The sequence below is a fragment of the Python bivittatus genome, unplaced genomic scaffold (assembly GCF_059951505.1).
Source record: "Python bivittatus isolate LINGU-HERP-01145 unplaced genomic scaffold, Pbiv_v1 ctg000090_np1212, whole genome shotgun sequence".
In the NCBI taxonomy this organism is placed as follows: domain Eukaryota; kingdom Metazoa; phylum Chordata; class Lepidosauria; order Squamata; family Pythonidae; genus Python; species Python bivittatus.
In genome coordinates this window covers 5,825,617-5,851,398 of record NW_028277046.1, presented here as the reverse complement: position 1 = coordinate 5,851,398, position 25,782 = coordinate 5,825,617, and the positions used below count along the sequence as shown (strand labels likewise).

General features: G+C 48.5%; 1 protein-coding gene across 6 annotated transcripts in view; it reads left to right on the top strand.

Annotated features, from left to right (window-relative positions):
- IGSF21 (immunoglobin superfamily member 21) overlaps nucleotides 1-25,782 on the top strand; it is a 180,569-nt gene that overhangs the window by 42,073 nt on the left and 112,714 nt on the right. For 4 of the 6 annotated variants that reach the window (XM_088136869.1, XM_088136864.1, XM_088136866.1 and 1 more), the window contains 3 exons: nucleotides 1,656-1,770; nucleotides 1,986-2,074; nucleotides 5,665-5,754. The gene's annotated coding sequence lies outside the window, so the exon portion shown is untranslated. Of the gene's footprint in view, nucleotides 1-1,655; nucleotides 1,839-1,985; nucleotides 2,075-5,664; nucleotides 5,755-25,782 lie in introns of all 6 variants that reach the window. The other 2 variants (XM_088136867.1, XM_088136868.1) reach the window with 2 other exon arrangements.

Sequence of the window (25,782 nt, the reverse complement as noted above, 5' to 3'; positions counted from 1 at the left end):
AACAATTTGAGATGGCAGAGAGACGGTCTCTCGGTTCTCGCGTCCGGCACTTATTAGACGTTCCCGGTTCTGCACTTATTAATTGCTTCCAGCCCACAAAGGCGTTTGTGGTTGCTAAACAAGAATTGATAAATGTGCAACATCTCGGGAATTTACTGCTTTGTCTGCCGGGTGCGTTCAATGAACTGAAATATCTATTTTGCAGCGCCAGGATTGCAAAGTCGACTCGAGATGGTCCGGTCCCCCTCTGGTTCTGATCCAAACACAGCTCCCCGTTGCAAATAAACCTCATGCATGTTTTTTTATGTCTCTTTTCCCCTGTGACCAAAACCTCTAATCCGTTCTAGATCCCCGCTTGGCTTAGCCTATGGGAATCCCAGGCGTGTCCACTTTTCTGGTCTGAATCCAGTTTATTGTCATTGCGAGTCTGTTCGTCAAATCCTTTCTCTGGAATTTGCAGGCCAGCAAGAAAATTCCCATTCCCTTTTGGAAGTGCGTTCCCCTAAAATGCACGTTTCCCCCCCCCCCGTCTGTCTGTCTATCACGTGCACATTTTTGGACATCTTGAGTCGTGCTTTGCAAGTTTTAGAGAACGGCGTCAGTGGATCGATTCGGGGTCCCCTTGCGCTGGAGAGTAAAGAGAGCACCGTTTGGAAACGGAGCTGAGCTCCAGAAGGGAAGAACCCAGCAACGTTCCCGGGAATTGCCTCCTCTTTTCTTGGCTAACCTTCATTCGGGGTGAAAGCAAAGGTCTCTCGATGTCCTGTGGACATCCTTCTCTGTTCTTCCCCCAAGCGCTTGTAAATCTCCTTGAAAGCCATTAAGGGATCTTGCAGCCCTGAGACGAATTAAGAGGAGGCCAGAAAGAAACTGGAAAGATCAATGTTGGTTTTTCCCCAAGTCACATTCATATTTTCCCCCCCTTTCATTTAATGGCAAAATCAATGCAAATCTTTGCGGATAAAATGGGGGTGGGAGTATATTATGGGATGCATCTGTCAGGGGGAGGAATACGCTTTTTTTTCCCGAAGGCTCGGAGAGCGGCTCTAAATGGCGAAGGACCACGGGATTTATATTTCCTTCCTGTAGCTCTCGTGGCTGGGTTTCCATGTTTGCTGTAATCAATCGTTTTGCACTTTTTGTAGGCTTTCAAAAAAAGCTTTTTCTAATTCGCTTGTTTTTTGCTGCTCTTATTGGTTTGTATTTTTAGACCATTCATAGTGTATATACAATTTGTTCGCCTGCCACCTGGGAAAAAAAACGCTCTGAACGATAGCGTATAAAAAACTCTGAAATAAGCCCATGACCAGGCCACTTTTCTGTCTGATCTTCCTTGACAGACGACGTTATCTCGTCGTCTTGCATCTTATTCTTGACTTCTGGCTTGTTCCCTGAGCCAGCCCTCTGATTTTCCTGTTCCCGTATCCCCTGATTCTTTTTTCCCCCCAAGTAATTGTTTTATTGCATTATAAGATGTGAATAATGCATGATACAAATATTAGCTGGGTGCAGCGGTATTTACGCAGTATAAAGTAGAAGTTGTGAGGGCTAGGATGATTTAGACAAGTTAAACCTTTAAAGATAAGGAGAAATTTACATCTAATTTCTCAACCCCTGCCTCCTGATTCTAACCTCCCAAATCTCTGATTTGGCAGAACGATTTGGGCCGTCATCAAGAGCGTCGAGGTGTCTTGGATCGCCCAGAGTCAACCTTCAGCCCTTAGACATAATTCTGATTCAAGATACCAGGAATTTCCTTGCAGAACCTCAGTAAGAAACTCTTTAGACGAGATTGTCTTTGCCTTGAATATCCCCTCTTTCAAGTCTGCATTACAAAGGTGGGTTTGCAGAGGAAGAGACACATGAGCTTGGAGGGGGCCTGCTTGCTTCAGATCTCCTCCCCCCTAAGGTTAGAAGTGGGTCGATAATGGTTATAACCTAATAATTATTTTCCTTCCATCTCTCTCTTTTTTATTTTTAATTAGGTATTGATAACGGATACAGGTGGGAGAACATCTTGAGCGGGCAGGTGTCGCAGATCGGCAGGGGACGAAGGGAAGAAGACGACGCCAGGGTAAGATCCATAGAAAAGTCTCCCCACAGACCGAGCGGAGGGGCGGCCGGCCTAGGGAAGGATTAACGATGGAGAATACCCACCCGTTCTTGGTCTCTGCTCATGCTTGCATAAACAAGAGAAATTGGTCTCCAGCCCTTCAGGTTTCCAGTTCAGCTGCAGGCAGAATGGGGAACACCAGGTCTTCTTGGATTAAAACTGGTTGGTGGGTGTTTGGGAAGCTAAACTTTTCTGCCCCATCTGAGATAGGCCTGTTGGAGGGTGGATCCCAGGAGATGTTTTTGTCCTGTCTGGAGTTGTCCAAGTTTGGAGGAAACTTTGGGATCAGCTTAGCTTGTGCATGTTGGTAGTCGGCCAAAACATCTCTTCTTTCAAAGCTGAAACAGCCCTCCTAGATGGGGGGCAGGAGAGGGTCCAGCCTTGGGAGTTGATGAAGCACCTGGGATCGTGTTACCTCCTTGACCAATTTTACACGCCAAAGTGAATAAATGTGTCCTCCTCTAATGCTTAGGGGAGCGGTTTCTCAAGAAGACCCATGGCGGTCCATCGCTGGTGCTTTCTCCCAGCAACGGCGTGGTCCATGTTGGATGGTTGAAGAGCTCCTGGAAAGAGAACCGGCCCAGAATATACCTCTTTATCTCTCTCTGACTAAAGACTTGGGATATTTTGGCCTCCAGGCACCAATACTTAGAAGAACCTCCTTTCCTTTACCAGACATGGAGCTTTCCTTCATCCATCCATCATGGTTACATCTCTGGGCATGGACGGCCCTGGAAAGAGGAGACTGGCCAATTAAAAAAGTTTATTTTAGCCATTCATCTTCTCTCGGGGGAAGTTAACAAGGGAGAAAGGGATCTGGAAAAGGGAATCCCACCCAAAAGCCGCTCTTTTTAGTTCCGGCTACTGGGGGGCTTTTGAATAGGACAAATATATCTATACAAATACATCTAATGTCCGAGAAGCTGGTTCTTCTAAAAATTGCACGGAAGGTTCTCCAGGGCTCTTCTGAGAAGAGAGAAGGCATGAATTTTCTTCTGAGTAGGGCCAGTATCCAACAAAGATACAAGGTGGTGTTTGAACACTGAGAAATCCCTTCCATAATCACCCCTTTTCCCTTTTACAGGTCTACCCCTGGGATAATTATCCTAAACATTTGTTTCTGCTCCTTCCCGTTTGATTTTATTTTATTTTGTCTTAAAAGGAAAGGATCTAGGCAACAGTCAAAAGGGAACCCGTAAATCTCATTTGAGAATCAGGGAAGGGGAAAATAAAAAGTGTGAAAAGTCTTTTTAGGTAATTCACCCCCCCACCTTTACTTTTCTGCGCGAGTTTCTTTCCCCCTCCTTTCCCTAAGCAAATTTCCCAAAGCAAATTTGAAAGAAAACTCCCGGAGAAAGGCGAGCAAAATGCAGTTTGGTGGTTCTCAATGAAGACAGAGGTGTCGAGGCAATATTAAATTCATTCCCAGCAGAATTGGTTTCATTTCAGCTCTGAATTGGCACAAAATCAGGTTTTGAAGTGTAACCGGTTGCTCCCTGCGTCCTCCTCCAGACTCTCCCCGTCTCACTCACATCTCCATTCGGACGCCCGGCGTGAAAGTTTAATTCTCTCTGGTTGTACCGACAGACAGTCGCTGCTCCAACCTGGTGAAATCTCTGTTTTCAAAGGAAGGAGCTGGGAGCCACGTGCGCCAAATCTCTCCTGGCCATCTCATTGCGAGCCTGTCCTCGTGCCAAATCCGTGGCCACGTTGGGCTGCTGCTTTGGGGAGGAACCAAACGTCATCTGCTCAGGGTTAGAAAATGCATTGCTTCCCCAGCCAGGCGGGTTTGCAACCTGAGAAAAAGGCATATTTAAAGAGAAATTTGGCCATTCCTACCTTGAAAAGGTGCCCCTTTGGCTAAAGCAACAAACTGCCCCCCGGGAATATTTTCTCGCGGGTTTAAAAAAGAGGAGGAAGAAGAGGAAAAACGTGTTTTCTGGATTTGGGGAGAGCTGCACGGGCAGATAACAGGATTTGATAATATTCTGCAGGGTGAGTGAGAAGGAATACACCTATGTGGGTTCCTTTGCATTCTGGGAACCTCCAGAGGCATTAAACTACACTCCCCATCGTCCCCAATCAACATGGCCTGCAATGATGGGAGTTGTAGTCCAACGCTTCCGGAAGGCAAACTTTTAGAGGAAGATCTTCTTCAAACATCAGTGAAAAGGCGCCATCCTGTCTCTCCCAATATTTGCACCATCCAGTGACCCAGCTGCAGACCTCGCCCGCCCGCATGGATTATTTTCTTCCCCTTTTCGCGGAGGCCAAGAATCACTTTGCAAACTGTGCCACGAGTTGGGAAGACGGGGCAGCGTTTGGGACTTTCCAACTCTGTTGAAACGCGGTCATTGCGTGCCACTGAGTGCCGAGCCAAACGATGCCCGTTCGGTTCGGCGTTGCTTGCAACCGCAGAAGCCTTGAAAGGCGGTCCAGGAGGGGTTCGAATGGGGGTCTCTTTTCTCCTCCATTAGCCCATTTCCCACCAGGGTCCCCCCTCTCTAAAGCAACGGGGTGTTGCAGGGTGGCTAGCTCGGTGAAGTCGCCACGTGATGGAGCCCCGGTGGGAGGCCGGGGAAGGAAAGCGAGACGTTTGGAGTAACTTCCAAGAAACTTCATTAGCGAACGGTGCAGTCGGGGGTGTTAGTTATAGAGATGAAAGACGCATAGACTTGGGTCTTAAGTGGTCCTTTAATGCATTAGCAGCAACCGCCCTGTAAAAAGCCAGCACAAAATGACATCTGCTTAATGTAGTCTGGTGATGTGGTGGCACCGTGCCAGGAGCTCTAAAATCACTGGCTGTTGTTTTGGGGGTGACCTCCTCTTCTTAGCTTCTCTGGGCTCCTCGTTTTGATTTTTGAAAAGCCTTCTGCCCTTAGCCTCACACCTAGTTCAGCGTCTGCACAGAGCCCGCCAGCAGGGTTTCTCTGCTGTTCAAGGTTTTGCCACCTTGGTTTGGGCTCCCTTGGCATGCGCCCCAAGGTTCTAGTCCTCAGGGTTTAATGACTCCCCTATCTCCGTCCTTAAATTTCTCTCACTGAATAATTCATCATCATCATCATCATAATTTATTAAATTTACATGCTGCCCGACTCCCAGCGACTCTGGGCGCCAAGATGTTGGTCCTAAGCAGAATAATAAACAATGAGCATTTTTATTTTTATACTTTCTCTGTCAGCTTCGGGAGACCTGAGAATGGGAGACTTTAATCTCTCCCCCCTTCAGAGAGAGATCCTCTGAGCTTGCATAATGTAATGGCTAGAAGTATTTAAAAAAAAAAAAGTACAAATGCTTTCCAAGAGCTCTGGGTCATAATATTGATCTATGCATGCGCGATGTAACTCTGGAATTCAAAGTTAGGGTTCAGCTTCTTCCTTCTTAAAAGGAAGATGCTGATGTGTGATTTATCGAATGTGGAGTTTTAAGGAACATTTGTCTGCGCGATCCGTGCACGTTGTCTACGATGCTCTAACGCAGAAGAGGACATCCTTTTGTTCAATTTTTGCTTGTTTGCTATAAAAACTACATTTTGGAATTCTCGTTTTTAGGCGAAAAGAGCTTATGGAAGGTGGTTAATGAATGGAAGTCGGTGCTACAAGCCTCTGGCGAAAATGTCCCACGTGTGAAGACAATGTGAGGTAAGGCCAGAAGAAACACACCATGTCAGATAGTGTATTTTTAAGGGTGGAATAATTCTTGGGGTGCTCAACCTGAAATACCGTTCAGAGCATCAACCTCCTTTGGGGGAAATGGTCCTTTATGATCCATCCAGTATCACTAGTTGGACCATTCAGACAGCAAACCAGGTTTTCCTGTTGACAATATTGACACGCGCTTGCTTGCTACTAAGGGAAGGAAGAATGCCTTGTAGATTTACAACCAGTGTCACTACACTGCAGGTTTTAGGCAGTGCTAAGGGTGGAAGAAGATGGAATATAACTTACATTACTCTTTGGGATATTCTCTTCTCGCACAGAGTAAGAGGGGCGAGGTGGAGGTTGAGGCAAGGCGAAACTTAATGGACTTCAACGCCTACCCATCTTGAATGCCGTGAACCAGCTCTATGGTACTAAACCAGGTTCTTTCCTAGAAAAGTGAGAGGGCTAAACTTGAGTTAATTCACCTAAAGGCTTACATGGGGTAGACAGGTAGCTCGCATTTTGATTTGGGAGGCCAACAGAACCAAGAAACAAGAAGAACCCGATTGGGAAGTTGGGCTTCCAAGCTGGGTTGGGTTTATGGAGGGGAGGGGAGGGGTCCATTTGCCTTCAAAACCAACCACCTGGGCTGGAGCATCAATGACCATCGTTGAAAAGGTAATTTAAGACCAAGGTACCTGTGGAGAGTTCGTTGAATGACCTGGGCCTGGGGAAACCAACCCTATGCTCTGACAACCAGAACGTGTAGTGGGAAGTAAATGAAAATAACTGTGTTTTACAGGAACTGCCTTACAGGAGATAATGTACAGCTGTCATGGTTGAAAACCATCGTTAGCTTTCTCCCGCAAGGATTTCTTTCATCTTCATTTAAGGGGGCATTCTCGAGTGTCACTCTTTTTGTTCCAACACTGTTCACCTTCACCATACACGTATGGCATCTCTCACTCCCTACGGTGCTCCATGTTGTAGAAAGAGGCAGTTTAAAAGGAAAAAAAAATGGTTTATGGGCCAACTTCCTTGCCCCAGCATTCATTATCCCAAACCAGTTGTGTTAATTTCAGGAAAAAATCACTGCAACCGATGCAGTGCGGATCCCACAATTAACGCATTGCTGTATTGCATCCTTTCACAAGATGTACCCATGACGTGATATCAGAAAGGATATCTTGTAAGAGAATTAATTTATGGAAGGCTTCATTTGGGCACTGTATTTCTCCTGGCACACGCAGTCACATCAAAAGGTGAGGAGAAGGGCTTCGAGTAATTTTGCATTAATCAATCTTTTTCTTAATGAACACCAGCCGAAAGGACACCCCAAGGCCACGGATGGGAAAAAAGGAAATCCTTCTTCTTCTTCTGCCAACAGCATTTTTACAAAGAGAGGCGCATTCCAAAGCTCAATATGAAATACTGTAAGATGTATAGTTATTATGATTAATGCATGCCTGTTTAGGAATAAGTCCCATTGCATTCAGTGGGGCCTACTGCGAGGTAAGCAAGTATAGGTCTGTAGCCCTAGAGAACTTCTTCTTCATTACAGTTTAAGACTGTATGTCTCTGTTGAACTGAACCCCAAAGTGATGTAGTGCAGCTTTTGGTCTCCTTTGGGAAGCCCCCAAGGAGATCCTAAATAAAGCAGACTTCCATGAAAAACATCTATTCCATGGGAGATAGGCTGGTTATTTACAGGGAAGAGAGAACCCTAACAATTCCCTTTTAGTTCACACCACGTGTCTATCTAGTGTAGTAATCCTGTTTCCAACAGCAGTCAAGGGTGCTCACAGTCTTCTATTCTGGGAGTTTGTGAGGCTCATGGTAATGTTTGGTAGAATTAAGTTGGGGCAAACAACGTTGGTCAAGATAACGGAGCCAAACCAGGTCAAGGAACTCAATGCAGAAGTTTACTTTTACAGAAGTCTGACTAAGACCATCTCAGGTAGGAAGATGTTTCTTCAGGAGGGAGCAGAAGCCAACTGGATAGTAAATACATTAACAAGACTTGTAGGGTGATGGCAGAAGAAGTGAAGTAGGATGGTGTCTGAGATTGGGTCCAAGGATGGTGAACAAAATTGGTCCCCTAGTTGGGAGGATCCCAAATAAGGACCTAGCAGTCCTTCACTTGAGGAGGTAGGCTGAACGTCCTTTAGAGTCCTGTGATCAAGTCCTCAGTAGGAAGACTGCAGGTGGGGGCCCTTCCAAGCAATGCGCCGGGGGTGGAAATCTTCCCTTTCTCAATCGTTTGTTCTAAGAACCTGTACTTGAAAGAAAGATTGGCACCGACGGTGGAGATTCACAGAAGGGAAGGGGCAGGATGCATTGAATAGAGGGGTCAGGCATTAATTTGAAATGGGATTTATACTGAAAAAAAGGTTTATTCATGCCTGGCTTGTATGAAAGAGGGGTGTGTGTTTGAAAGAATAGGTATCACAAACGTGACGACCCTTTGACTTGTCACCAGCTGTTCATACCTTGACGTAGCTGCTCTCCACACCTTAACCCCTTAGTAGTTTGACTTGGTAGAAGAGTCTCAGATGCAACTTAGCTGGACTACAGTCTTTATTGCAGATGGGGATGAAGCGTTCGCGGCAGCGCAAGGAAACAGAGCCTTTCTATATGTCGGTGCTGCAAAATTCAAACTCTCTGCTCTTTCTCTTGACCAGTGTCTCAATGGCCTTGGGAGGCAGCTGAGATACCATTTACATTAGCCTGGGAACTGCTGGTTGCCTTATCAGATGCATCCCTTTGACCCGCCACCCTGTCTCCTTTCACTCATGTGGTGTTTCCTGACCTGTTCATTGCAGAGCGATTTGCAAATTTATCCAGAGACTATAGCCAGTTTCAGAAGTCGATGGGTTTTTTTTAAGGGGTAACACTGAGTTTTGGGTTGAATATCTCCCTGGGGTTTGTAGGGCAAGACTGTTGATAGGGGTGTGAATTCAGAGGCTCAGCTTCTCTTCTGTCCTTACTAGCAACGTCTTTGTCTTGGAACTTACAGCCACTTCCGCTGGGTTTCAGTAGGGAAATTTGTGGCAGGGCTTTGCATCAGACCAAAATATAGGAAAGCAATCGTGTTAATGTACTTTGATTATTTTTTTCCCATAGCATCATTAATTAGGAGCGCTGAGCTGAATGTTCTCCTTGGAGAACCTTGGTCTTAACATCTGGGAAGATGGGAGAGGCAGAAGGGACAAAGCCGGTGGCCCCTTCACCTTTTATCTTCTCCACCCGATGATCTCTCCATCATTTCACATTTCCAGGTGGATTTTGGGTGGGGAGCGAAGGGGGAGGAGTGTCCACCTGCCACCCAGAAGAGCTAAATCACATTTCTGCCCCAGTAAACAGATGAACCCCCCAAGTTTTGTCATTTGTTTGAGAAGTTTCTTAAGTTCAAGGGATTGCGAGGTAGCCTTGAAATGACCTCTGTAAGTTGGGATGGGCCATGTAGATCTTGGAGGAAGAGGCAGAAAATCACGACCATTTGCCCTTCTCTGCCTCCCTGTGAATGCACCTGAGAAGGTGGTCAATCCTGCTTCCCAAACTCTTCCCCTCTTTTCCTTGGCACACCGAAGGCCCGTGGTGAGCAAAGAGTGACTTCTGAAAGCGAGCTGGGCTCGGCGGGCAGAGCGAGAGAGTCCTCCTTTTATTGTGTTCCTAAATATTTTTTTCCCCTCTAGGCTGCCAACAGATTTGCCAATTAAATAGCTGTTTAGAAGTCTTCAGAGCCACTAATCAAATCTGCCAAAAACCTTAATGAGGGCCTTTTATTTCCCCTTTTCCGTTTTTTAAAAGCACGCTTGAAGGTTCATTAAAGACCCACAAAGGGACACAGAAAGAACGCCGCCAGGCCACGTGCTCTTCCCCTCCTAAATCGAGGATGTGCCTTCCTTGTTGATAAATGTCCAGTTTCCGTTCTTGCCCCGGGGAGCCCAGAACAATGGGCCTTAAAGTTAGAAGCGTGTCCACCCTGGCCATCTCCTCTTGACCAGCTGCGGACGCCGCCTTTTCGCCTCCTAGTTCTGGATGAATCGCCTTACTTTTTTGAACTCCGAAGGAGCCAACAGATGGATGAGCTGAAGTTTTGGGATCATCGTCAGGGGTCATCTGGCGCAGGGATTCTGGGAAACTCCAGTGAATATCACCTTTGGATTAAAAAAAGAAAAACACTCCAAGAATTATGGAAGTCTGGAACCCTCAACTAGCATGGGAGCATCTCTATGGCCCATGGAGGCGGTGGCGAGGTAGGGAGGACCACATAGGAGCAGCTTCTAGGCAGTTAATCCTCCTAGGAAGGAGAAAGAGGTGGAGCAAATGTATGGATGCCCAGTCTTGAGTTTCTAGCTCAAATGCCCTTGGGAAGGGAGGCTATCTTGGAAGACTTCTTACGGTTACTCAGGATGGAAGAATTTCTCCAGCTGTGCTGAACTCCAAAAGCACGCTGCCTTTTCAAAGGCATCTTTTACTCCTCTTCTTTATCCTGTTGGTTTTCCCTGCATGTTGGATTGGAGAAGCAGGCCGGGGTGGGGTGCCAGGTGGCCTCTGGAGTTCTTGATGTTCTGGCCTTCAACATCTATGACCCGCCCAGGGCTGTGGAAGTATCCTTGAAGGTACCCTGTGGCTCTTCAGTCCACGGAGACGGAGACATTTTTTCCCCTTCGTGCTCCCATTCTCTCCCACCATAAAAGTGCTGAAGATGTTCAGCCTTGGGTTTCAATCCATCACGGTCCCAATGTTGCCTCTTACGTCCAATCCATGGTTTGGGACCATTGCGCTGATCAGAGTCAACCAACCTAAACTGAGCCTAGACAAATCAGGACGTTCGAGTCATTTCAGGATCTCCAGCAGAGCATTATGTTCTATGGGATCGTCATTCTCCCATCCGAAAAGAGGAACCAAGGAGGGAAATTGAATTGCATCCACTTCGGTCGTGGTGTCCTAGCCCGCGGTTGATTTTACAGCTCTGTGCATTTCCTTAGGTCTTTCTTCCACCGGGTGAAAGCTGTTTGCTGATTCAAACGATGGGAATAAAGCATGCCCTGCGTAACTACAAAACCCATGGTGGTGTGGGCATGGAGGGGGCTAGAGGGCTAAGAGGACTCCAAGATGCCAAGAGACACGGCACGCGTGCTTGGAAGTACCGAACCGTGATGCGGTGGGATGTAAAATCGGCACATTAGGATCGTTACGACGCACGGCGAGCGTGCAAAATATGGAACCCAGAGCATGGACGTAGTGACACGGACATAAAGCCCCCAATGCCCCTCCTCAAGATTTGAACTAAGCGAATCAATTGGTTGTGTTTAAGAACTGGCAGCCACACATGAGCAAAATTAGAATAGTCAAGCAGATTGCAAATCACTGCTCAGGGATGAAAGATGGTAGCCAGCAAATGGGATTTCTCCTCCCTGCCTGCGGCAACCGGTCCTCCGTTGTAACTCAGGAGCCTGGTCTGCAAGTATCTGCATGCAGCTTTTTTGTCAGCAATCTTGCGCTGAAATAAAGTGTGCAGCTCAGCCAACAATAACGGCTCCCAAACATTTCATGGAAATTGCTCCTGAAGAAGCAGAGCATATTGGTCGCGAAATCTGTTTCCGTCTGTATTTTTATCCAAAGCCTCTCTTTGGGGTTTGAGCCTTTGCCTACTGTTTACACTCGCTCAAAGCAAATAAACTTTGCACGCCACAAAACACCCCAACTTGTAAATTTGCAAAATGATAAATTCACGGTAGAGATCGAAGGCTGCGTGGGCTGCAGGAAGGCGTCTGTGGTTCTTTTATCACTCAGATTGCCGGATTTGCAGAGAGAATATCCCTTTCTTCCCTTGTTTTTTGTTTTTTCAAATCAATGCTTTAAACTGATTTTCCCTGACTTCCTCACATGGTCTTACTATGTAAATATTTCATATCCTTAAATAAATCCACCCATTCCGACCTCCTCCCTGTTTGCTGAAGAAAACAGAATTGTTACTGCTCTATTAAGCTGGGGTGGATAACGGCTATCTAGCGAGTCGAGAGCGTACAAAATGGTTGTATAAAATTAATCAGCATTCCCCAAATATTTTGTCCCTGGGCTCAGTCTTGATTCTTGCTTGCGGACTAAGAGCTGGAGATCTTCCCTGGACTATCGCTGGATGAGATGTCCAAATTGGGTGATGTCGGTGACTTTTCTGGTGTTTAGATTCCTCCCTTGACACCTTCCATGTTTTTTGCTCTACCTGTCCTTAATTGCTATTAAAGAGCCTTTAAATTTAGAAGGGTAACCAACAATCTCTGCCATTATCTTATTTCTGAACATCTCTAGCCCTGCACTGGCCACCTTAGATAATAGACAGGTGGGGTATTTGCACCCACCTGCCCAAAACAAAAGAGAAGGGGGGCACAGAGGGTGAAGATGGTGCAGCACAACATTGTGACTCCACGTCCACGATGGCAGGTCTTCTGTAGGTCTGTTTGCAGCCATTTTGTGAGGGCCCCTTCCACGACAGCTCCTCGTCAGCTTCAGATGTGGAAGGTGGCCTCCGTGCCTCAATTGCAGATCTTTAATTACAGGCTTGGGCAACTCTGTTCTCAAATGTCCCATTGCCTGCACTGGGCAAACTTGCTTCTGCGATCCCACTTGGATGCTGTCAACCTAAGAGAGACGGTCTTACTTTGCTGGCATCCTTCGTACACCCTTGTGACGGGAATACAGCACCCTCCAACCAGTTGCAAACGTCTTCCTTCCTTCCTTCCTCTTCCTCCACCCAGAACAAATCCACCAACTTTGCTCCTCCCTGGCATCTCCAAGCGGCTCCATCGCTCCATCAATGCACCATCCTGTTTTCCTTCAAACTCTGCTTCAAAGTCCTCCTTCCATCTGCCCCTCTCCATCCCTCCAAACGCCAGCTGCCATCTGGGTACCTTTTTTAGCACGCCTTCGCGACGAGGAGCACGGAAACGCAGCCCTGTTCTTTGCCCAAGGCTGATGCCATTTTGGGGACTCTGGATGCGAGCGTTCGTGAGCGAGAGCTGGTCGGCAGCTGGGGCTCATCCCACGGGTTATGTCCCTGTGTAAACAACGTCGTTTCGCAGGATATTTGGGCAGAGCGGCGAGCCAAGAATTGCCCTAAATGCAGCGAGCAGAATCTGAGCACGCGCTTCTGTGGCATCTCGCCGTGCCAAGTCTCTGGGAAGAGTCTTTCTGGAAGATGCATGGTTTCTAGGGTGCTGAGATCATCTGGAAAGGTGCCATCTGCCCACCTGCGAGCCTGGCACCGATTGAAAAAGGAATGGCTGTTTCTGCCACCACACCCTTGCTCTCATGGCATGAAATCTACCTTTTATGGGACTTATGCCTTTAGGCTGACTTTTCCGTTAAGCTTGGAGTGGATTTCCTGCTGCGCTGGACTCCTCTTGCTTGAAGCTGAACAGGGAGACCCATTTTCTCCGTCCACCCCGTGGCGAAGAAGTGGTCGTTGGAAATTGCGGGGTGCCACCTCTGCCTCCGCCGCCCTGCCCAGTGTTCCTTGGTGCGCCTCGCCTTTCATTGGAAGATCCACGTAATGAGACATTTTTTCCCGGCTTCGCTGTGCGAGAAAGAGGAAATAAAGGGAAGGGAGAGAGGAAGGGAAAAGAAATTTTCCGAAAAGCGCCGAGAAATAATTAGCAGCACATTGTGTCATTAAACACTAGACTTTAATTAAATTGCATAGAGATAACTACTTCTAACAACTAGAAGTCTGGGAAGGCAAAATACTCAACATAATGGACTCCGTAAATAGAGACACGTCGGTGTTCCCTGGCTTGATTAAGCACCTGAACGCCATCCTCTTCTCCCTGGTCCCAAGGCTTTGCCCCTATCTTGATCCACCTTTGATCTTCCTGAAAAGAGGCTTTGGGGGAAGGACAAGTGCTTAAGGGATCACCACGGTCCATTCCTGCCTTCCTTTGAATGCATTGCCCTCCTTCCCCCTCCTTTTCCTTTCTTAATGTTGTTCCCGTTGCTAGAAACTTGGGCCTTCTGCATTCGTGGCTTCCCTGTGGATCTTCCTTAAAGAGACTCTTCGCTCCTTCACAATCCTTCCCTTCCGGAGGGGTTCAACTACAATTCCCAGCAGCCCCAGGGCCAGGGCTGAGGGATGCTGGAAGTTGTAGTCAGCAACATCAGGAGGGCTTGGGCGTTGTTGACTGTGAGCTTAGTGATGCACTTATAAACACCTGCAGATCTTCTAGCGATAACAGTGAGTTTTCGTGGTGGTCTCCCTTGAGACTGTATTACTCCAGTTGTTGGTCGTGCAGAATGAAAGACGAGGATGCACACCGTGTGCCCGTTCGGCTGCCTGTGCAGCCTGGCCAAAGGGGTCACGATGTGCCAGCTAGCTCCATGCGCCAGTATGAAATTAATACGGCATTCTTGTAATCGAACATTTAACCTTCCCAGACGAAACAAATTATTCAGTTCTCCAGCCTGGAAGATCATTCCAAATGAGTTAGATTATTATTATCCTTTTCCTCCCCCCTTCTTTGATTTTGGGTTAGTTAATTCCATTAATGTCCATCTTCCAAGTTGCTTGGGCCCAGGAGGGCTGGCGTTTGGGGTCCTCCCCGACCCGAGTCTTCTCCAAACAGTAAGTGCTGTGTTACTGGGAAACCTGCTAATTCTTTCTCTCCAAAAGAGAGAGCTCCGTGCAGTGTTTTTATAGCCCATTTCTTTCCCAGAGCAGAATAGAAATGACCAGACTAAAATGCCTCTATTAAAATGTGTGTTTCTGGTTTGTTTTCTGCCATCAAGACACTGCGGTACGGAGACCTCCTGTCTCATTTCATCAGTGTCTGGAAACCTGCTTGACCTCCTTGCTGCCTCCCTGTTCTGGCGTTTATTTTATTTTATTTTATTTATTTTAATTTCTGTAGCCGCCCATCTCAACCAAGTGACCCATTTGCCTTCTCCAGGAGGGGAAACACCACCCGTCTGAGATGGAGAACAGTCTTGACGTGCATAAAGTACCCGGGTTGAGCCCCAGACGGGGGTGACCAAAATGCCACTCCCAAAACTCCAGCAACGTTGTAATTAGGGCAAGCAAAATAAGGCATTTTTTGCAGGCAGTAGAGAAGGAGAACGGATAGCCCCAAATCAGGAGGAGTCGGGTAGCACCTTTTCAGACGAACACATTTTATTAAATGGCATAAGCGCTCAACGTTTCATCCCTGAATCGCTCCTTCCCTGTTGGCAAGTCCATTTTTCCTGCTTTGATTTTTCTGTCTTGGTGGCGTGCCTGTGGGCCACTCCATCACTAATCTGTTCCCTTTCCTTGCCGTGGTTTCATTATACCTGGGTGGATGTGTTTGACTGCTTGCTAGGACTGCCATAGCTGTATGGTGCCAGCGAGGGGGCTGGCACAGAATGGCACGTGGCTCTAACAGTGGGCCGGCCACGCCCACCTCGGTCCTCCCTTGCTGGAGGAGCAAAGTTGATAAATGGATTAGCTTGATCTTGTTAGAGCTGGGCAGTGTTTTAAAGGGTGGGGCACAGCAACTCCCTTCTTAAAAAGGTTCATAATTAAGGCTGAGAATACAAGGCAGATGTCTGCTGAAAAAATAAACAATGTCTTAGATGGAAATGTGGATTTCTGCCCTCTGCTGCTATTCTGGGAACATCAAGGTTGGAAATGCAGATCTGGAAGAACGTTTGGGGATGTGCTAGACGTTTCCTTCGTTCCCTCTCCGGAGAGCAGGGGGTGACATTTGCAGGGGAACAAATTTTGGCTGGCTTCTGAAGTTCAGAGCTCTGGAAAAGCGGATCAGCCTTCCTGGAGAGGTTGCTGGGGCGATGCATAAGCAGAATTTGGAAGAGTCTAAGGTGATCTTTAAGTAGCTGCAGTTTGCATTGAGCTGGGGACAGGCTGGTTGACTTCCTAGTTAATTTTTGACCGTTCTTGCACCGTGTCTTCTGTGATACGGGCCGATGAAGCCCCTCTCCTCGTGTACCTCCACAGGGCTAGGGCCAAGTAGCCCCCTTTGCACCAACCCTTTGCAACAAGCCCCACTATCGCCTGGCAGTTGGAGATTTCTTCGCTGTATTTTTAGCTGTTTCCTTTCAGCCGGAGCAGAAATTCATCTCCCTTTTTTTAAAGCGAGCATGCCTATTCTTCATTCTGCTCTCTTTGCCAACAAATAGATTTAATACTTAACTACAGCCCTTTCTGGTGCGTACACGCTCTCCTTACCTGCCTGAGGAGACGTGGCGAGTGATTTGCATATTTATTAAATATCTTTTAGTAGGATACACAAAGCGCATAGCTACATCTTGCTCGCTGTACGCAGCTCTGGTGGCGCGAGGGAAGGAAAGGTGACGAGGAAGGGAGTCGCAAGGGGGAGATGCTGAAAGGAGCTTGGATATCAGCAACCAGGTGGTGGGGTGGGGAGGGGAGCGTGAGTAAGAGCAAGCAAAGATCTGGGGATCGAGGGTTTGCCCTTAATTTGAAAGTGGGTCAAAGCATCTGAGATTATGGATTGAGGTCTAGAGGATAGAGCACTGTCTTGGGGGTGGGGGAATATGTTCTGCTTGGTTTATGGGAAAGTCCCCTCTGATAGGGCTACCCTGCAGCTGGAGTCACTAGGATTGCAGCCCAGCGTGCCTGGAAGGCCACTAGATTCCGGAAGGTGGACTAGTTGACCATCATCAACCCTCCTCTCTCTCTCCAAGAGACACCATGCTCCACGTTCGCCCGGTGCATGGACCCATGAACCCAACCCCAGCGGTTGGGTTTGCAACAGAGTGAGCTCCAAAACCAGGTTTAGCAGGTCGTGCGCACGCTTCCGAGAAGCGTGCAGCTGATCCCGTGAAGCGTGTTCTGCGTAGGGACCCGGCCTCAGCGTGACGTTTGTGGCTGCCTTGCCAATTGCCAGCGTTGAGAGCTTTTCAGAAGAGGCTGTTTCTCGCTCCTCCAGAACACTCGCTTGCTCCTAACGGTGCTCGTGTTGATGATTCCAACAATTGTTTTCTGAATGGAAACACTCCAGCGCTCTTAATGGAGGCCCTTTCTGCGCTGCGGAGAGGGCCCTTGTTAAAGATCTATGGTGGCACCCAGAGCTTTCCTTCCTGGCTGCCAGTCAAAACAGGCCACCTGCAGAGGTGCCCTTCGGAGACGCTCTGCAGATGTAGCTGAACATCTGAAGACATCTTCTAAGTTCTGTAGGCCTTTACGGCGTCCTCTTTTGAGTTCCTCTTCCACAGCCTCCCCCCGTGTCTCCCTTTGAGGCCATCTTTCATGGGGAGGGCCGAGAAAGATCTCTGCCTGCGATGCCGGCTTCAGAAAGCTGTGGCCCATCGCTGCACGCCTCGTTGGGCAAGATGGAGCCAGCTTCTGGTCCGCCCTTTCTGAGGCCCAGGACAATTAAAATCTTGGTTGCTGCTGGAAGTCAGGGGCGTGGAAGAGAAAATCTTGGTTTCTTGGAGAGGTGGTAGATGTAGGTCTGGTTTGAAACCTCTGAAACGCATCCAGCAGATGAACTTAAGCCTCTGCAGGCATATAAATTCAGCTTCACGACTGGTTTGTGTCTTCAAAATTTTGCCTTCCTTTCATGTTGCCAGATATCCGGGGGCCCACAGCTGTCACATTTGGAGGGCTGTAGATAAAACTCGTCCTTTCTTTGAAATCCTGATGGAGGACTTAAGAGATTTGGTGTTTTTTTCCCCCCCCTCATAAGCCTCCCCCTCTTGCGTGCTCCTTTCTAGCAAATTCTTGGATGGATTTCCTCCTCGACCTTGAACATTGCTAAGAAAATCCACTCGATTTAAATGCAAACTGACAGGTATCAAGTTATCCCATTGATTTTTCTACTTTTTCAACGACTTGTTGAGCTCTCTGCTGCAGCCTCCATGGAGATGTTCAGAGCCAGGATTCCCACATCAGTGTTCTGCATCATCATTGCTTTTCTTCATCTATCTTTCTCACCCTCGGTAAATATTTGCCTTTCTTTTTACTACTTTCTTTTTACATCATCTCTGCACCCCTCATAAGGGAGACATCAGCCTACACCAAAGTCAGGGCTCTCCGATAGAGGCGGTAAAAACTCAGATCAGCACTAGATGGCAGCAGACAGACATCTCTGCCTCTCTTTGCTGCTCCCTGCTGGTTGCTTGCAGCTTTGCAGCCCGGATCTGGTAGCCTAGTTTGGAAACTATAATGTGGGACTGCCATACTGTAGCCCCTTTTGCAGAATCCCAGTTTGGGCATACCGTTGCCTCGTACGTCCCTTCCAAAGCAGGCAGGCCCCTCCGTTAAAACATAAATAAATAAATAACCAGGAGGACGGGCTAGGCTAGACGTTTGCATCTCTTCCCGTTTGTCACATCTCCAGAGGGAGAGAGGTGAGTTTAGGCAGGTGGCAACGTAGAATGGCGAGGGATTATTTTTCTTCCTTGCTCCGTAGACCGCAAGCTCGTGTGTCATCCTCTTCCAGGAGCTTGCCTCCAAGATGGGAACTCATGCAACGATGTAGGAGACAAATTGCTTTGCAGTGGAAATATTGCTGGATTTATCCAGATGTGACTCAGCAGGTATTAGCGGGAGCTGGCAAGAGAGTGGTATGGGAGGAACACGCACACGCACACACTCACACGCAGAGCTCAGTGGGAGCCTTTCTCCCACTCTCAGTTGTCGCTACAGAGGAGGGATTAGCAGAGAACAATCTGCCCTTGTTTTCATGCTAGGCTACGCAGGGAGGGGACGAGAAAGTGGAGCTGGCCCACTGCCTGCCCTTTGCTCCTGGGGCGCCCATTCCTTTGGTTCTGAGCTGTGCCTAGCGGGAAGGAGAGACTCGGGGAGTGGAAAAATAATAATAATAATAATAACAACGCATGACGTACTGGATCAGAGCTCCACCAGCCAACAACATCAGGGTTAAGTGGAGGCTTTGCAAGCTGAATGATGCAAGGATGGATTCAAAGGATATTCTGTTGTCATTGACTTTGGTTAATGTCCGTGGCGGGCTGTAATTCCTAGCCTGAAAAGAGTAAATTGTTAATCGCCTTGAGGTGGGCGAGGGAGCCCTCCCCAGCTGCGTTTTTTATCCTGAGCTGAACCGCGCTAGGAGGGGAATGTTCTTCTGCACTTGCGTGCACGGCCTCGCCTTCCTTGCAGAGAGAGAGGCCGGTTTCTCACGTGGCCGAAGGAACGGGGGCCTCTGGACCTGAGCCGGGTTGGGCCACGCCGGCCACAAGCGTTGATGTCTTGCATTCTGCAGCCACGAGAAGAACCACCCTCTGCTGGCAAGGAGGAAAACCTTGCTTTTTTCCAGATCTTCATGGAGTGAGTCTCCGTCCTTCCTGCCCGGATGGCACATGGAAAGCTGAATGAACGGGTTGGGTTTTAGGTGCGCTGTCTTCCGAAGGCCGGGCTTTCAACGTCTCCTGGAACTTCGTTGAGGGATGGTGTCAATGGAGAAGTAGAGTTGTGTTGAGGAGGTTCTGAGCTCAGTTCCCCGGGAAGGATCTTGAGGAGTAGCAACGTTCAGAAGCAACAAGGTGTGAGGAAGACTTAATTCCATACAAGATCATTTCGCGTACGTGGGGAAGACTGCCCCACTGTAAATTTGGTTGGGGAAAATGAAGCAGTGGTGGTTCGGAAGTCCGTGCATTCCACGCTGTCCCTTCTGATAACTCAAGAGGTCACCCTTTTCTTCCAAATGTGCAGGCCCCTCTTCTCGCATGCCAGCTCACCTTCACCGAATCCACTCTTTGAAACCTTGCCCGCCAGAGCACGAGGATTAAACTGCCTCTCCCCTCCAGAGGCGGAACGGCAGGGAGGCCAAGAATGCAGATGATGCTTTGCATTCGTGCAAGCTTTGTGGTGTGCACGTGCGTGGGACTCCCGTGCCACGCGTTGTCCGTGGGGGCGACTCTCTGGCCTTGATGAGAAGAGGACTTGACAGTCCTTTTTACTTTGTGCAAGGCAAGCGAGCCGTAATAATAGTAATAGTAGTAGTAGTAATAATAATACTCGGGTAAATAAAATTCAGCAGTCGCAGTGCTTGGCGCAGAGAGTGGGGGACTGGATTCTGCTGACCCCAGCAATATTGCCACCTGAAGGGAAACAGCCCCCATAAAATATTGAAGGGAAACTAATAGAAAACGAGGCAGGATGACTAATGGAGCAAAGTGAGGGGACGGCGCTGTGCTGACTGACTATGGCTAATGGAGCTTGCTCTCCCCTTGTACACGTGAGAAGGAACCCCACGACGCATTGCTGAGCCACCAAGGGCATGGTGGAAAAAGAAGGAATCGTGACCCTCTGCAGAGCCAGCGTGGTTTCTAACGCCGGTCACGTTCCCATCTTGCTGAAAATTATGTACACAGCATTGGCTTTGCCAAAATGGGAGTAACGTGTGGCATTGGGTGGTGGATGGAGCGCCCAGAGCAAGGACGAATGGATTTGAACCCAAATCAGGGGAGAAGAGGAGGCACATCTGCTTGGCCTGGCACAGTAATGGCACGTGGGAATGACCTTGGGAGACAGGAGGAAGAGCTGAAGACTAGGCAACTGTCGTGCAAAAGGCGTCTCGGCCCACAGAAGGAAAAGGAGAATGGGAAGCCACTCAGAAGGGACCCTCCCTAGTTTTCCGGAGAGTAACAGGAAAGGAGGGGAGGAATATTTTCGGACGTGCACGATGCTGCTCGTGTAACCTTACCCTAAAGATAGAGCAAGGGTTCTTGGCTGGACTACCTTGAAGGGCTAACAGGTGTGAAGACGCAGGTTGTTACAGAACGTAATCCCAACTACATCCCTTGCAAACTCCAGAATCCAGCTGGAGAAGAAGATCGCAGAAGTTTATAACATGGCCCCGGCTCAGCGCGCAGATCTATCCGTGAGAGCATCGCGGATGAACGCTCTCCCAGCGTTTCTTCTGGGTTTGTTGACCCACTCTTATTGATTTCTTCCAGAGGTTTAGCAGCGTGCCACTACCTTGTGGATTTCAACTCTTCGTGGTATTCCTCTCCTGAGGTTCAAAACGAGGACTTCTGCTCCATCCGTCCTGTGGCTCCCCTGGAGATCTTCGAAAGCGGCTAACCTTCAACGGATGTTCCAGAAATTGAGGCTCGCCGTTTTTGAGGTGGGAGTGGGAGACGAGGAGAAGCCCGCCGAATATTTCTCTGAACATGGACAGTGTTCCTTTTCCAGAGGGGACTTTCAGATCAAAGCTAGGGGTCCTGCCAACCCCACCATCCCCTTCGCTCTGGGTTTCCCACCCCCGTCTTCATCCGTGTCCAGCGAGGCAAAGAATGACAGAGGAGGCTTTCTCAGAACTGCCGAATTTCTCCTATTTCCCTCGTGTGGAGAGTTGCTTTTCTGCAGAGCAATCCAGCCCAGGTCAATTGCCCCGTCGTTCTCAGGCTCTCTTTAAATCAGCTCCAACAGACCAGAAAATTCATACCTGAAGGATTTCTAATCAGCCCTGATTGCTCCAGGGAAGCTGCAGTGAAACTCCAAGAGACTTCCGTTAAGCACCGCCTGAATGGGTCATTTCCCACCTCCTCATTTTTCCCAGCCACACCTGACATCGTTTTCTAAGCGTCTGAAGCCGTCCATGGCAAGCACCTTTGAGGCTTTGGCATCGCTCACTCCCGTTGCCCGGGATCGTTCCTCTCTGCCACCTGTAATCCAAGCACCCCTTGGTTGCGAGGACCGAGAACGCTGGCGCAGGATCTCACAAACTCCACATTTCCTCTCCCTCCGTAAACCTGTGGGGTTAGTCATCCTGAATTTCTGCTAAGATTTGACCCCCCGTTGCTCCAAAAAAGATTCCCTTAATGAGTGTTTCTTAGAAACACCGAGCGAAAGCGTTCTGAGTTATCTTTTCGAGTAATTGTAGCTGCTTTATTTCTTAATGGTTAGATTTTACTGCTCTTTGCCTTCCGCTGAGGACGTTAACTATCCTGCGTATTTCTTCGGTGGAGGAGTTTCTGAGCTTGGGCCCGGGTTGAAACTTCGTCCAGAAAACTGGAAAAGTGTTGTCTTCGCAAGAAGGCCCCGGGATGAGCCCCAGATCTATGAATGAGAGAACTGGAGTAAGGAAGGAGACGTTAGCCTAGAACTAAATTGTGAAAAACTTCCACTTGGCGGGGTTGGGGCTAAAAACGTAGCCTTTGTGGGGTTTTTCATTTGGAAGAAAGAGCTCATGAATTGGGTTGTCCACGGATCGAGGAGCTTCTGCCTCCTTCAAATGCTTTAACTTCCCAATTAAGGGCTGACCTCTTCCTACTCAATCTTTGGGGTCAAGAAATAATGATTTAAAACATTGCAGCTGAAGTTAAGGAAGAGACGGGCGTGACCCCCTTAGCTGTGCCTTGAAATCTCTGTTCTTGGTTCCCTATTTTTCCTAAAAAGCATACTTGGGTGCAGACTGGGTGGCAGATGGCTGATAGAAATAATTGGCAGGCCAAAGCAGAGGGTGATGGTCTTTCTGCCCGGACATCCATCGTTCGGCTGGTGATGGTCCTCATGGACCACGAGGTGGTTGAGAAGGGACCCCAATGCTTAAAGCAGGCATCCTTTGATCACAAGGACCTTGGAAGCTCAGAATCAAATCCTCATTATTTAAGTTGGCCCCTAACCCATTTCACGTTATGGCGTTACGCCATTTTTCTGGGTTTGCAGAGTATCTTAGATCACAAAAAACAGCCACCCAGAGTTCAAACTAACCCAGCGTATTGTGTTGCGAGAATGCAGCCAAGAGGTCTTTAACTCAGTTCGGTCTGTTGTGTCTCAGTCCGGCCAATCTGCTCTTCTCTCTTGATTCTGGGCCCAACCAAGCTGGCTTCAGTTCCGCTTCACGTTTCCCAAGTCAATAACCTTCAGCTCTCCTTCAGGGTGCCTACAGATCAGCTCCCAATTTGGGTTGTGTGCGCGCCCATTCTGCAATTATGGGTGCCGGTTTCCGGCATGGAGGAGAGAGCTGGTGATTTGAGCTCGACTTCTTCTTCTGAACTCCTCTTCCGTTGTTCAAAAGCTTTAGAAGTGATCTGAGAGAACAGGAAGTTCGTTGCCAAGCGGATCTCAGGCGCTAACTCTTCTGTGTCTCTCCTTATCTCTGGTTGCCTTTGACGGTCTCTCATTGTCTTGGAGTTCGTGCCCGCGCATTTCCCTCTTTTGTTATCTCTGTCGGCCTATTGTTACCCATCAGTTCGCCATCTCTTGTCTTCCCTCCGATCCCCTGCCGTGAGAGAAACTATTTGTGTCTGTTGCTATATAATTAACCGCAACGGCAGCCCGAAACGGCTCCCTGCAATAGATGAGGGAGCCAAGTGGGGTCAGGGTGGCTCTGTCTTTACCTGCAGGCCGTCAGGAAGGTGGCGCTGGAGAGGGCGGGTGCCTCTCTGCCCCTCCTGAACTCCTCTTCTGACCACAGCAGGATGCTCGGAAATCAAAACTCCTCTGAAACAGATGTGCGTCTAATGCATTTGCATCTCGGAGGTCCTCTCTTTGGGTTAAGGATGGGCCAAGTCCATAGCGTACCCTGAATTTCCTGGTGGGAATCTCTGGGCCTCGGCTTGAGAAGAAGACCCTGGACCTCAGGGAGGAGGTTCTTAAGTTTTTGTGGTGTCTCCCCATAGGTTGGAAGGAAGACAACAGGAGGGTTTGCTCTCACTCAGGAGAGCTCTTCACCTGTTTGGTGGCACTCCACCATTACTCCTAGGAGCATAGGGTCAGATCCTCTGCTCAAAGCTCCCACTGCTGTTTTATCCAGTTCTTGAGGGGCACCCAAAACCCCATTGACCTTTGACTTGCAAGATCCTTCAGAGACGAAAAACAAACTAAGGGTCCTTGCAAAGTTAGCTGTGTAGGTAAGAGAGGACCACGTTCGAGACTCCGTCTTCCCTCGTTTCTCTGCCTTTGCGTTTTCAATTACACACCGCCGTACGTTTGAAATTGCTCGTTTATTTCCAGGGTAATTTCTCCTCTCCCTTACGTCAGCGTTCTTAATTTCCCCCCCCCCTTCCTTTTTTGGCAACTTGTGTGCGGTAGCAAATTCTGCTTCACAGAGCAAAGGTTCAGCGTTGTCGTGGCGTTGTGCAAATAATTGTGAATGGCTGATCCTTACTGGTGGGCCGTGGCGCTCGCCTCTCTTAATGCAGTTCCAATCACCGCTCTGGGTTTATTCCAGTCGCTGCCGACAGTGTGGAGGAGTGGGTAGAGCTTCGGGGACGAGGGGGCAGGCAGCTGGTTTAGTATGTTGATTTAACTCCGTTTCTCCTCTGCTTCGCTCGCGTTAATAGAATTTGCTCCATCTCCAATCCCCGCGGCCGCGCATGAGTTTTAGGCGATGCAGAAGAGCAAAGCAGATGTGTCTGCAGTGTGCAAGATTAAAAGGTTGGCCCATCTTTAAGGAGGGTTACAAGGAAGGGACTGTTGTTTCCCCAACGGGGCACCCACCAGATGTGCTGGACTACAACTCCGATGGCTCCCAGCCCACGTAGCCATGGAAGGCACATTGAAGATGGAACTGATCTTCACTATCCTGGACTATTGCCGCAAAAGTGTGCAGCGAAATCCAGACAGACTGATGGTCCTCTTAGTTTCCCCAGTGAGATGTATTGAGATAAGTCAGTGGACTTATGTGGAAGGTCACATGACTTGGACCTTGATGACCATGATGTCTCGCATGGCTTCACAACTCATCTGGAAGCCAGGTCTGAAGACCGGAGAGGACATCTCGTTCTTTATTTTGCCCTCCAAACATACACCCATCTCCCTCTTCCACCTGCAGAGAATCACTCCGGATCGTGACAGGTTCTAGGTTGAGCCTGGACCAGGGTGGCTTTTGGGGCAGCCTTCGTAGCGCGTCGCTTCTTTTGCATGCCCCCTGAGGGCATCTAAACAGCAGAGATAAACCAGCGAGCTTCCTGAACCTCCAGTTTTGGCTTCTGCTGAAAAGGAAAGGAAATGCAGAAGACCAGCGAGCCAACGATGGCTGAGCAACTATTATGCAGGAGGGGATGAAAGAAAAGATCAGAAGGAAGGCAGTGAATAGGAATCAGGGAGCAGCATCCAGAATCCACGGGTGCCAATGGGATTTTTCTTTTCCCCCCTCCTTTCTAAAATCATCTCCATCCTTTATCGCTGAGGCACAGCGTGTGTTTCCAGCTAGGGAAATGGAAGAGGGAAAGCTTGTAGGACAACGGGAGGCGGAGAAGTTTGAAAGGGAAAGGCTGCAAGGAGGGAGAAAGGGAGGTTAGAAGAGTTCTGCCTCAAGGCCAACAAAGAAGGATTCGCGCTTTTAGGTGGCATCTGGACACTTCCAAATGGGAGCCCGCTTTGGAGCAGCAAAATGGGAAGTCAGAGCATGAAACTGGGGCGGGTTCATCCAGCTAAATCCACCACTGGTGGTCGTGGTGAGGTTTGTTCAAGGTGGATGAGGACAACTGAGCCTCGCTGAGAAGAATTCCACTTCATGAAGTGGTGGTAGGGGTCAGAAGGGTCGCGTCTAAAGGATTTCTCTGCAGTTGAATGGAACAAAACAGACCAAAATAGAAAGAATTGGCCCTTGGTTTGGTCCACCCCAAAGCATCCATCCGTCGCTGGTTCCCTTTGGGACAAGCAGCCTTACGCAACGTGCAGAAGTTAGAATGTTTGTGGATATTCCATATCCCGTCCAGATATCTTTTAGGGGGGATAAACCCCATACAATTTGACCCCATGATTAGATTACCTCCTTGAAAGGAAATACGGAGGAAAGGGTGGGATTGTGCGGTGGGATTTTAGCAACCGGCTTGATCTTCTCAGATCCAGGATGGAAGTTGTCGTCTTTGAAGAGATCAAGGGTGTGTGGGGTTGAAGGAGGCTGCTGCTAAATTTGGAGAAACGCTTTTGTCTGTTTCCTGCTGTGGCTAACCAGATCAGGGAGTTGGAAAATCAATAAAATCTTCTGTTTTCATGAGGAGTTGAGGAACGTGCAAAATACAGATGAACGTGTGTCTTTCAAAACATCTCTGAACTAAATGGCCAAAAACTTCTCCCAGGCAAGACACTCC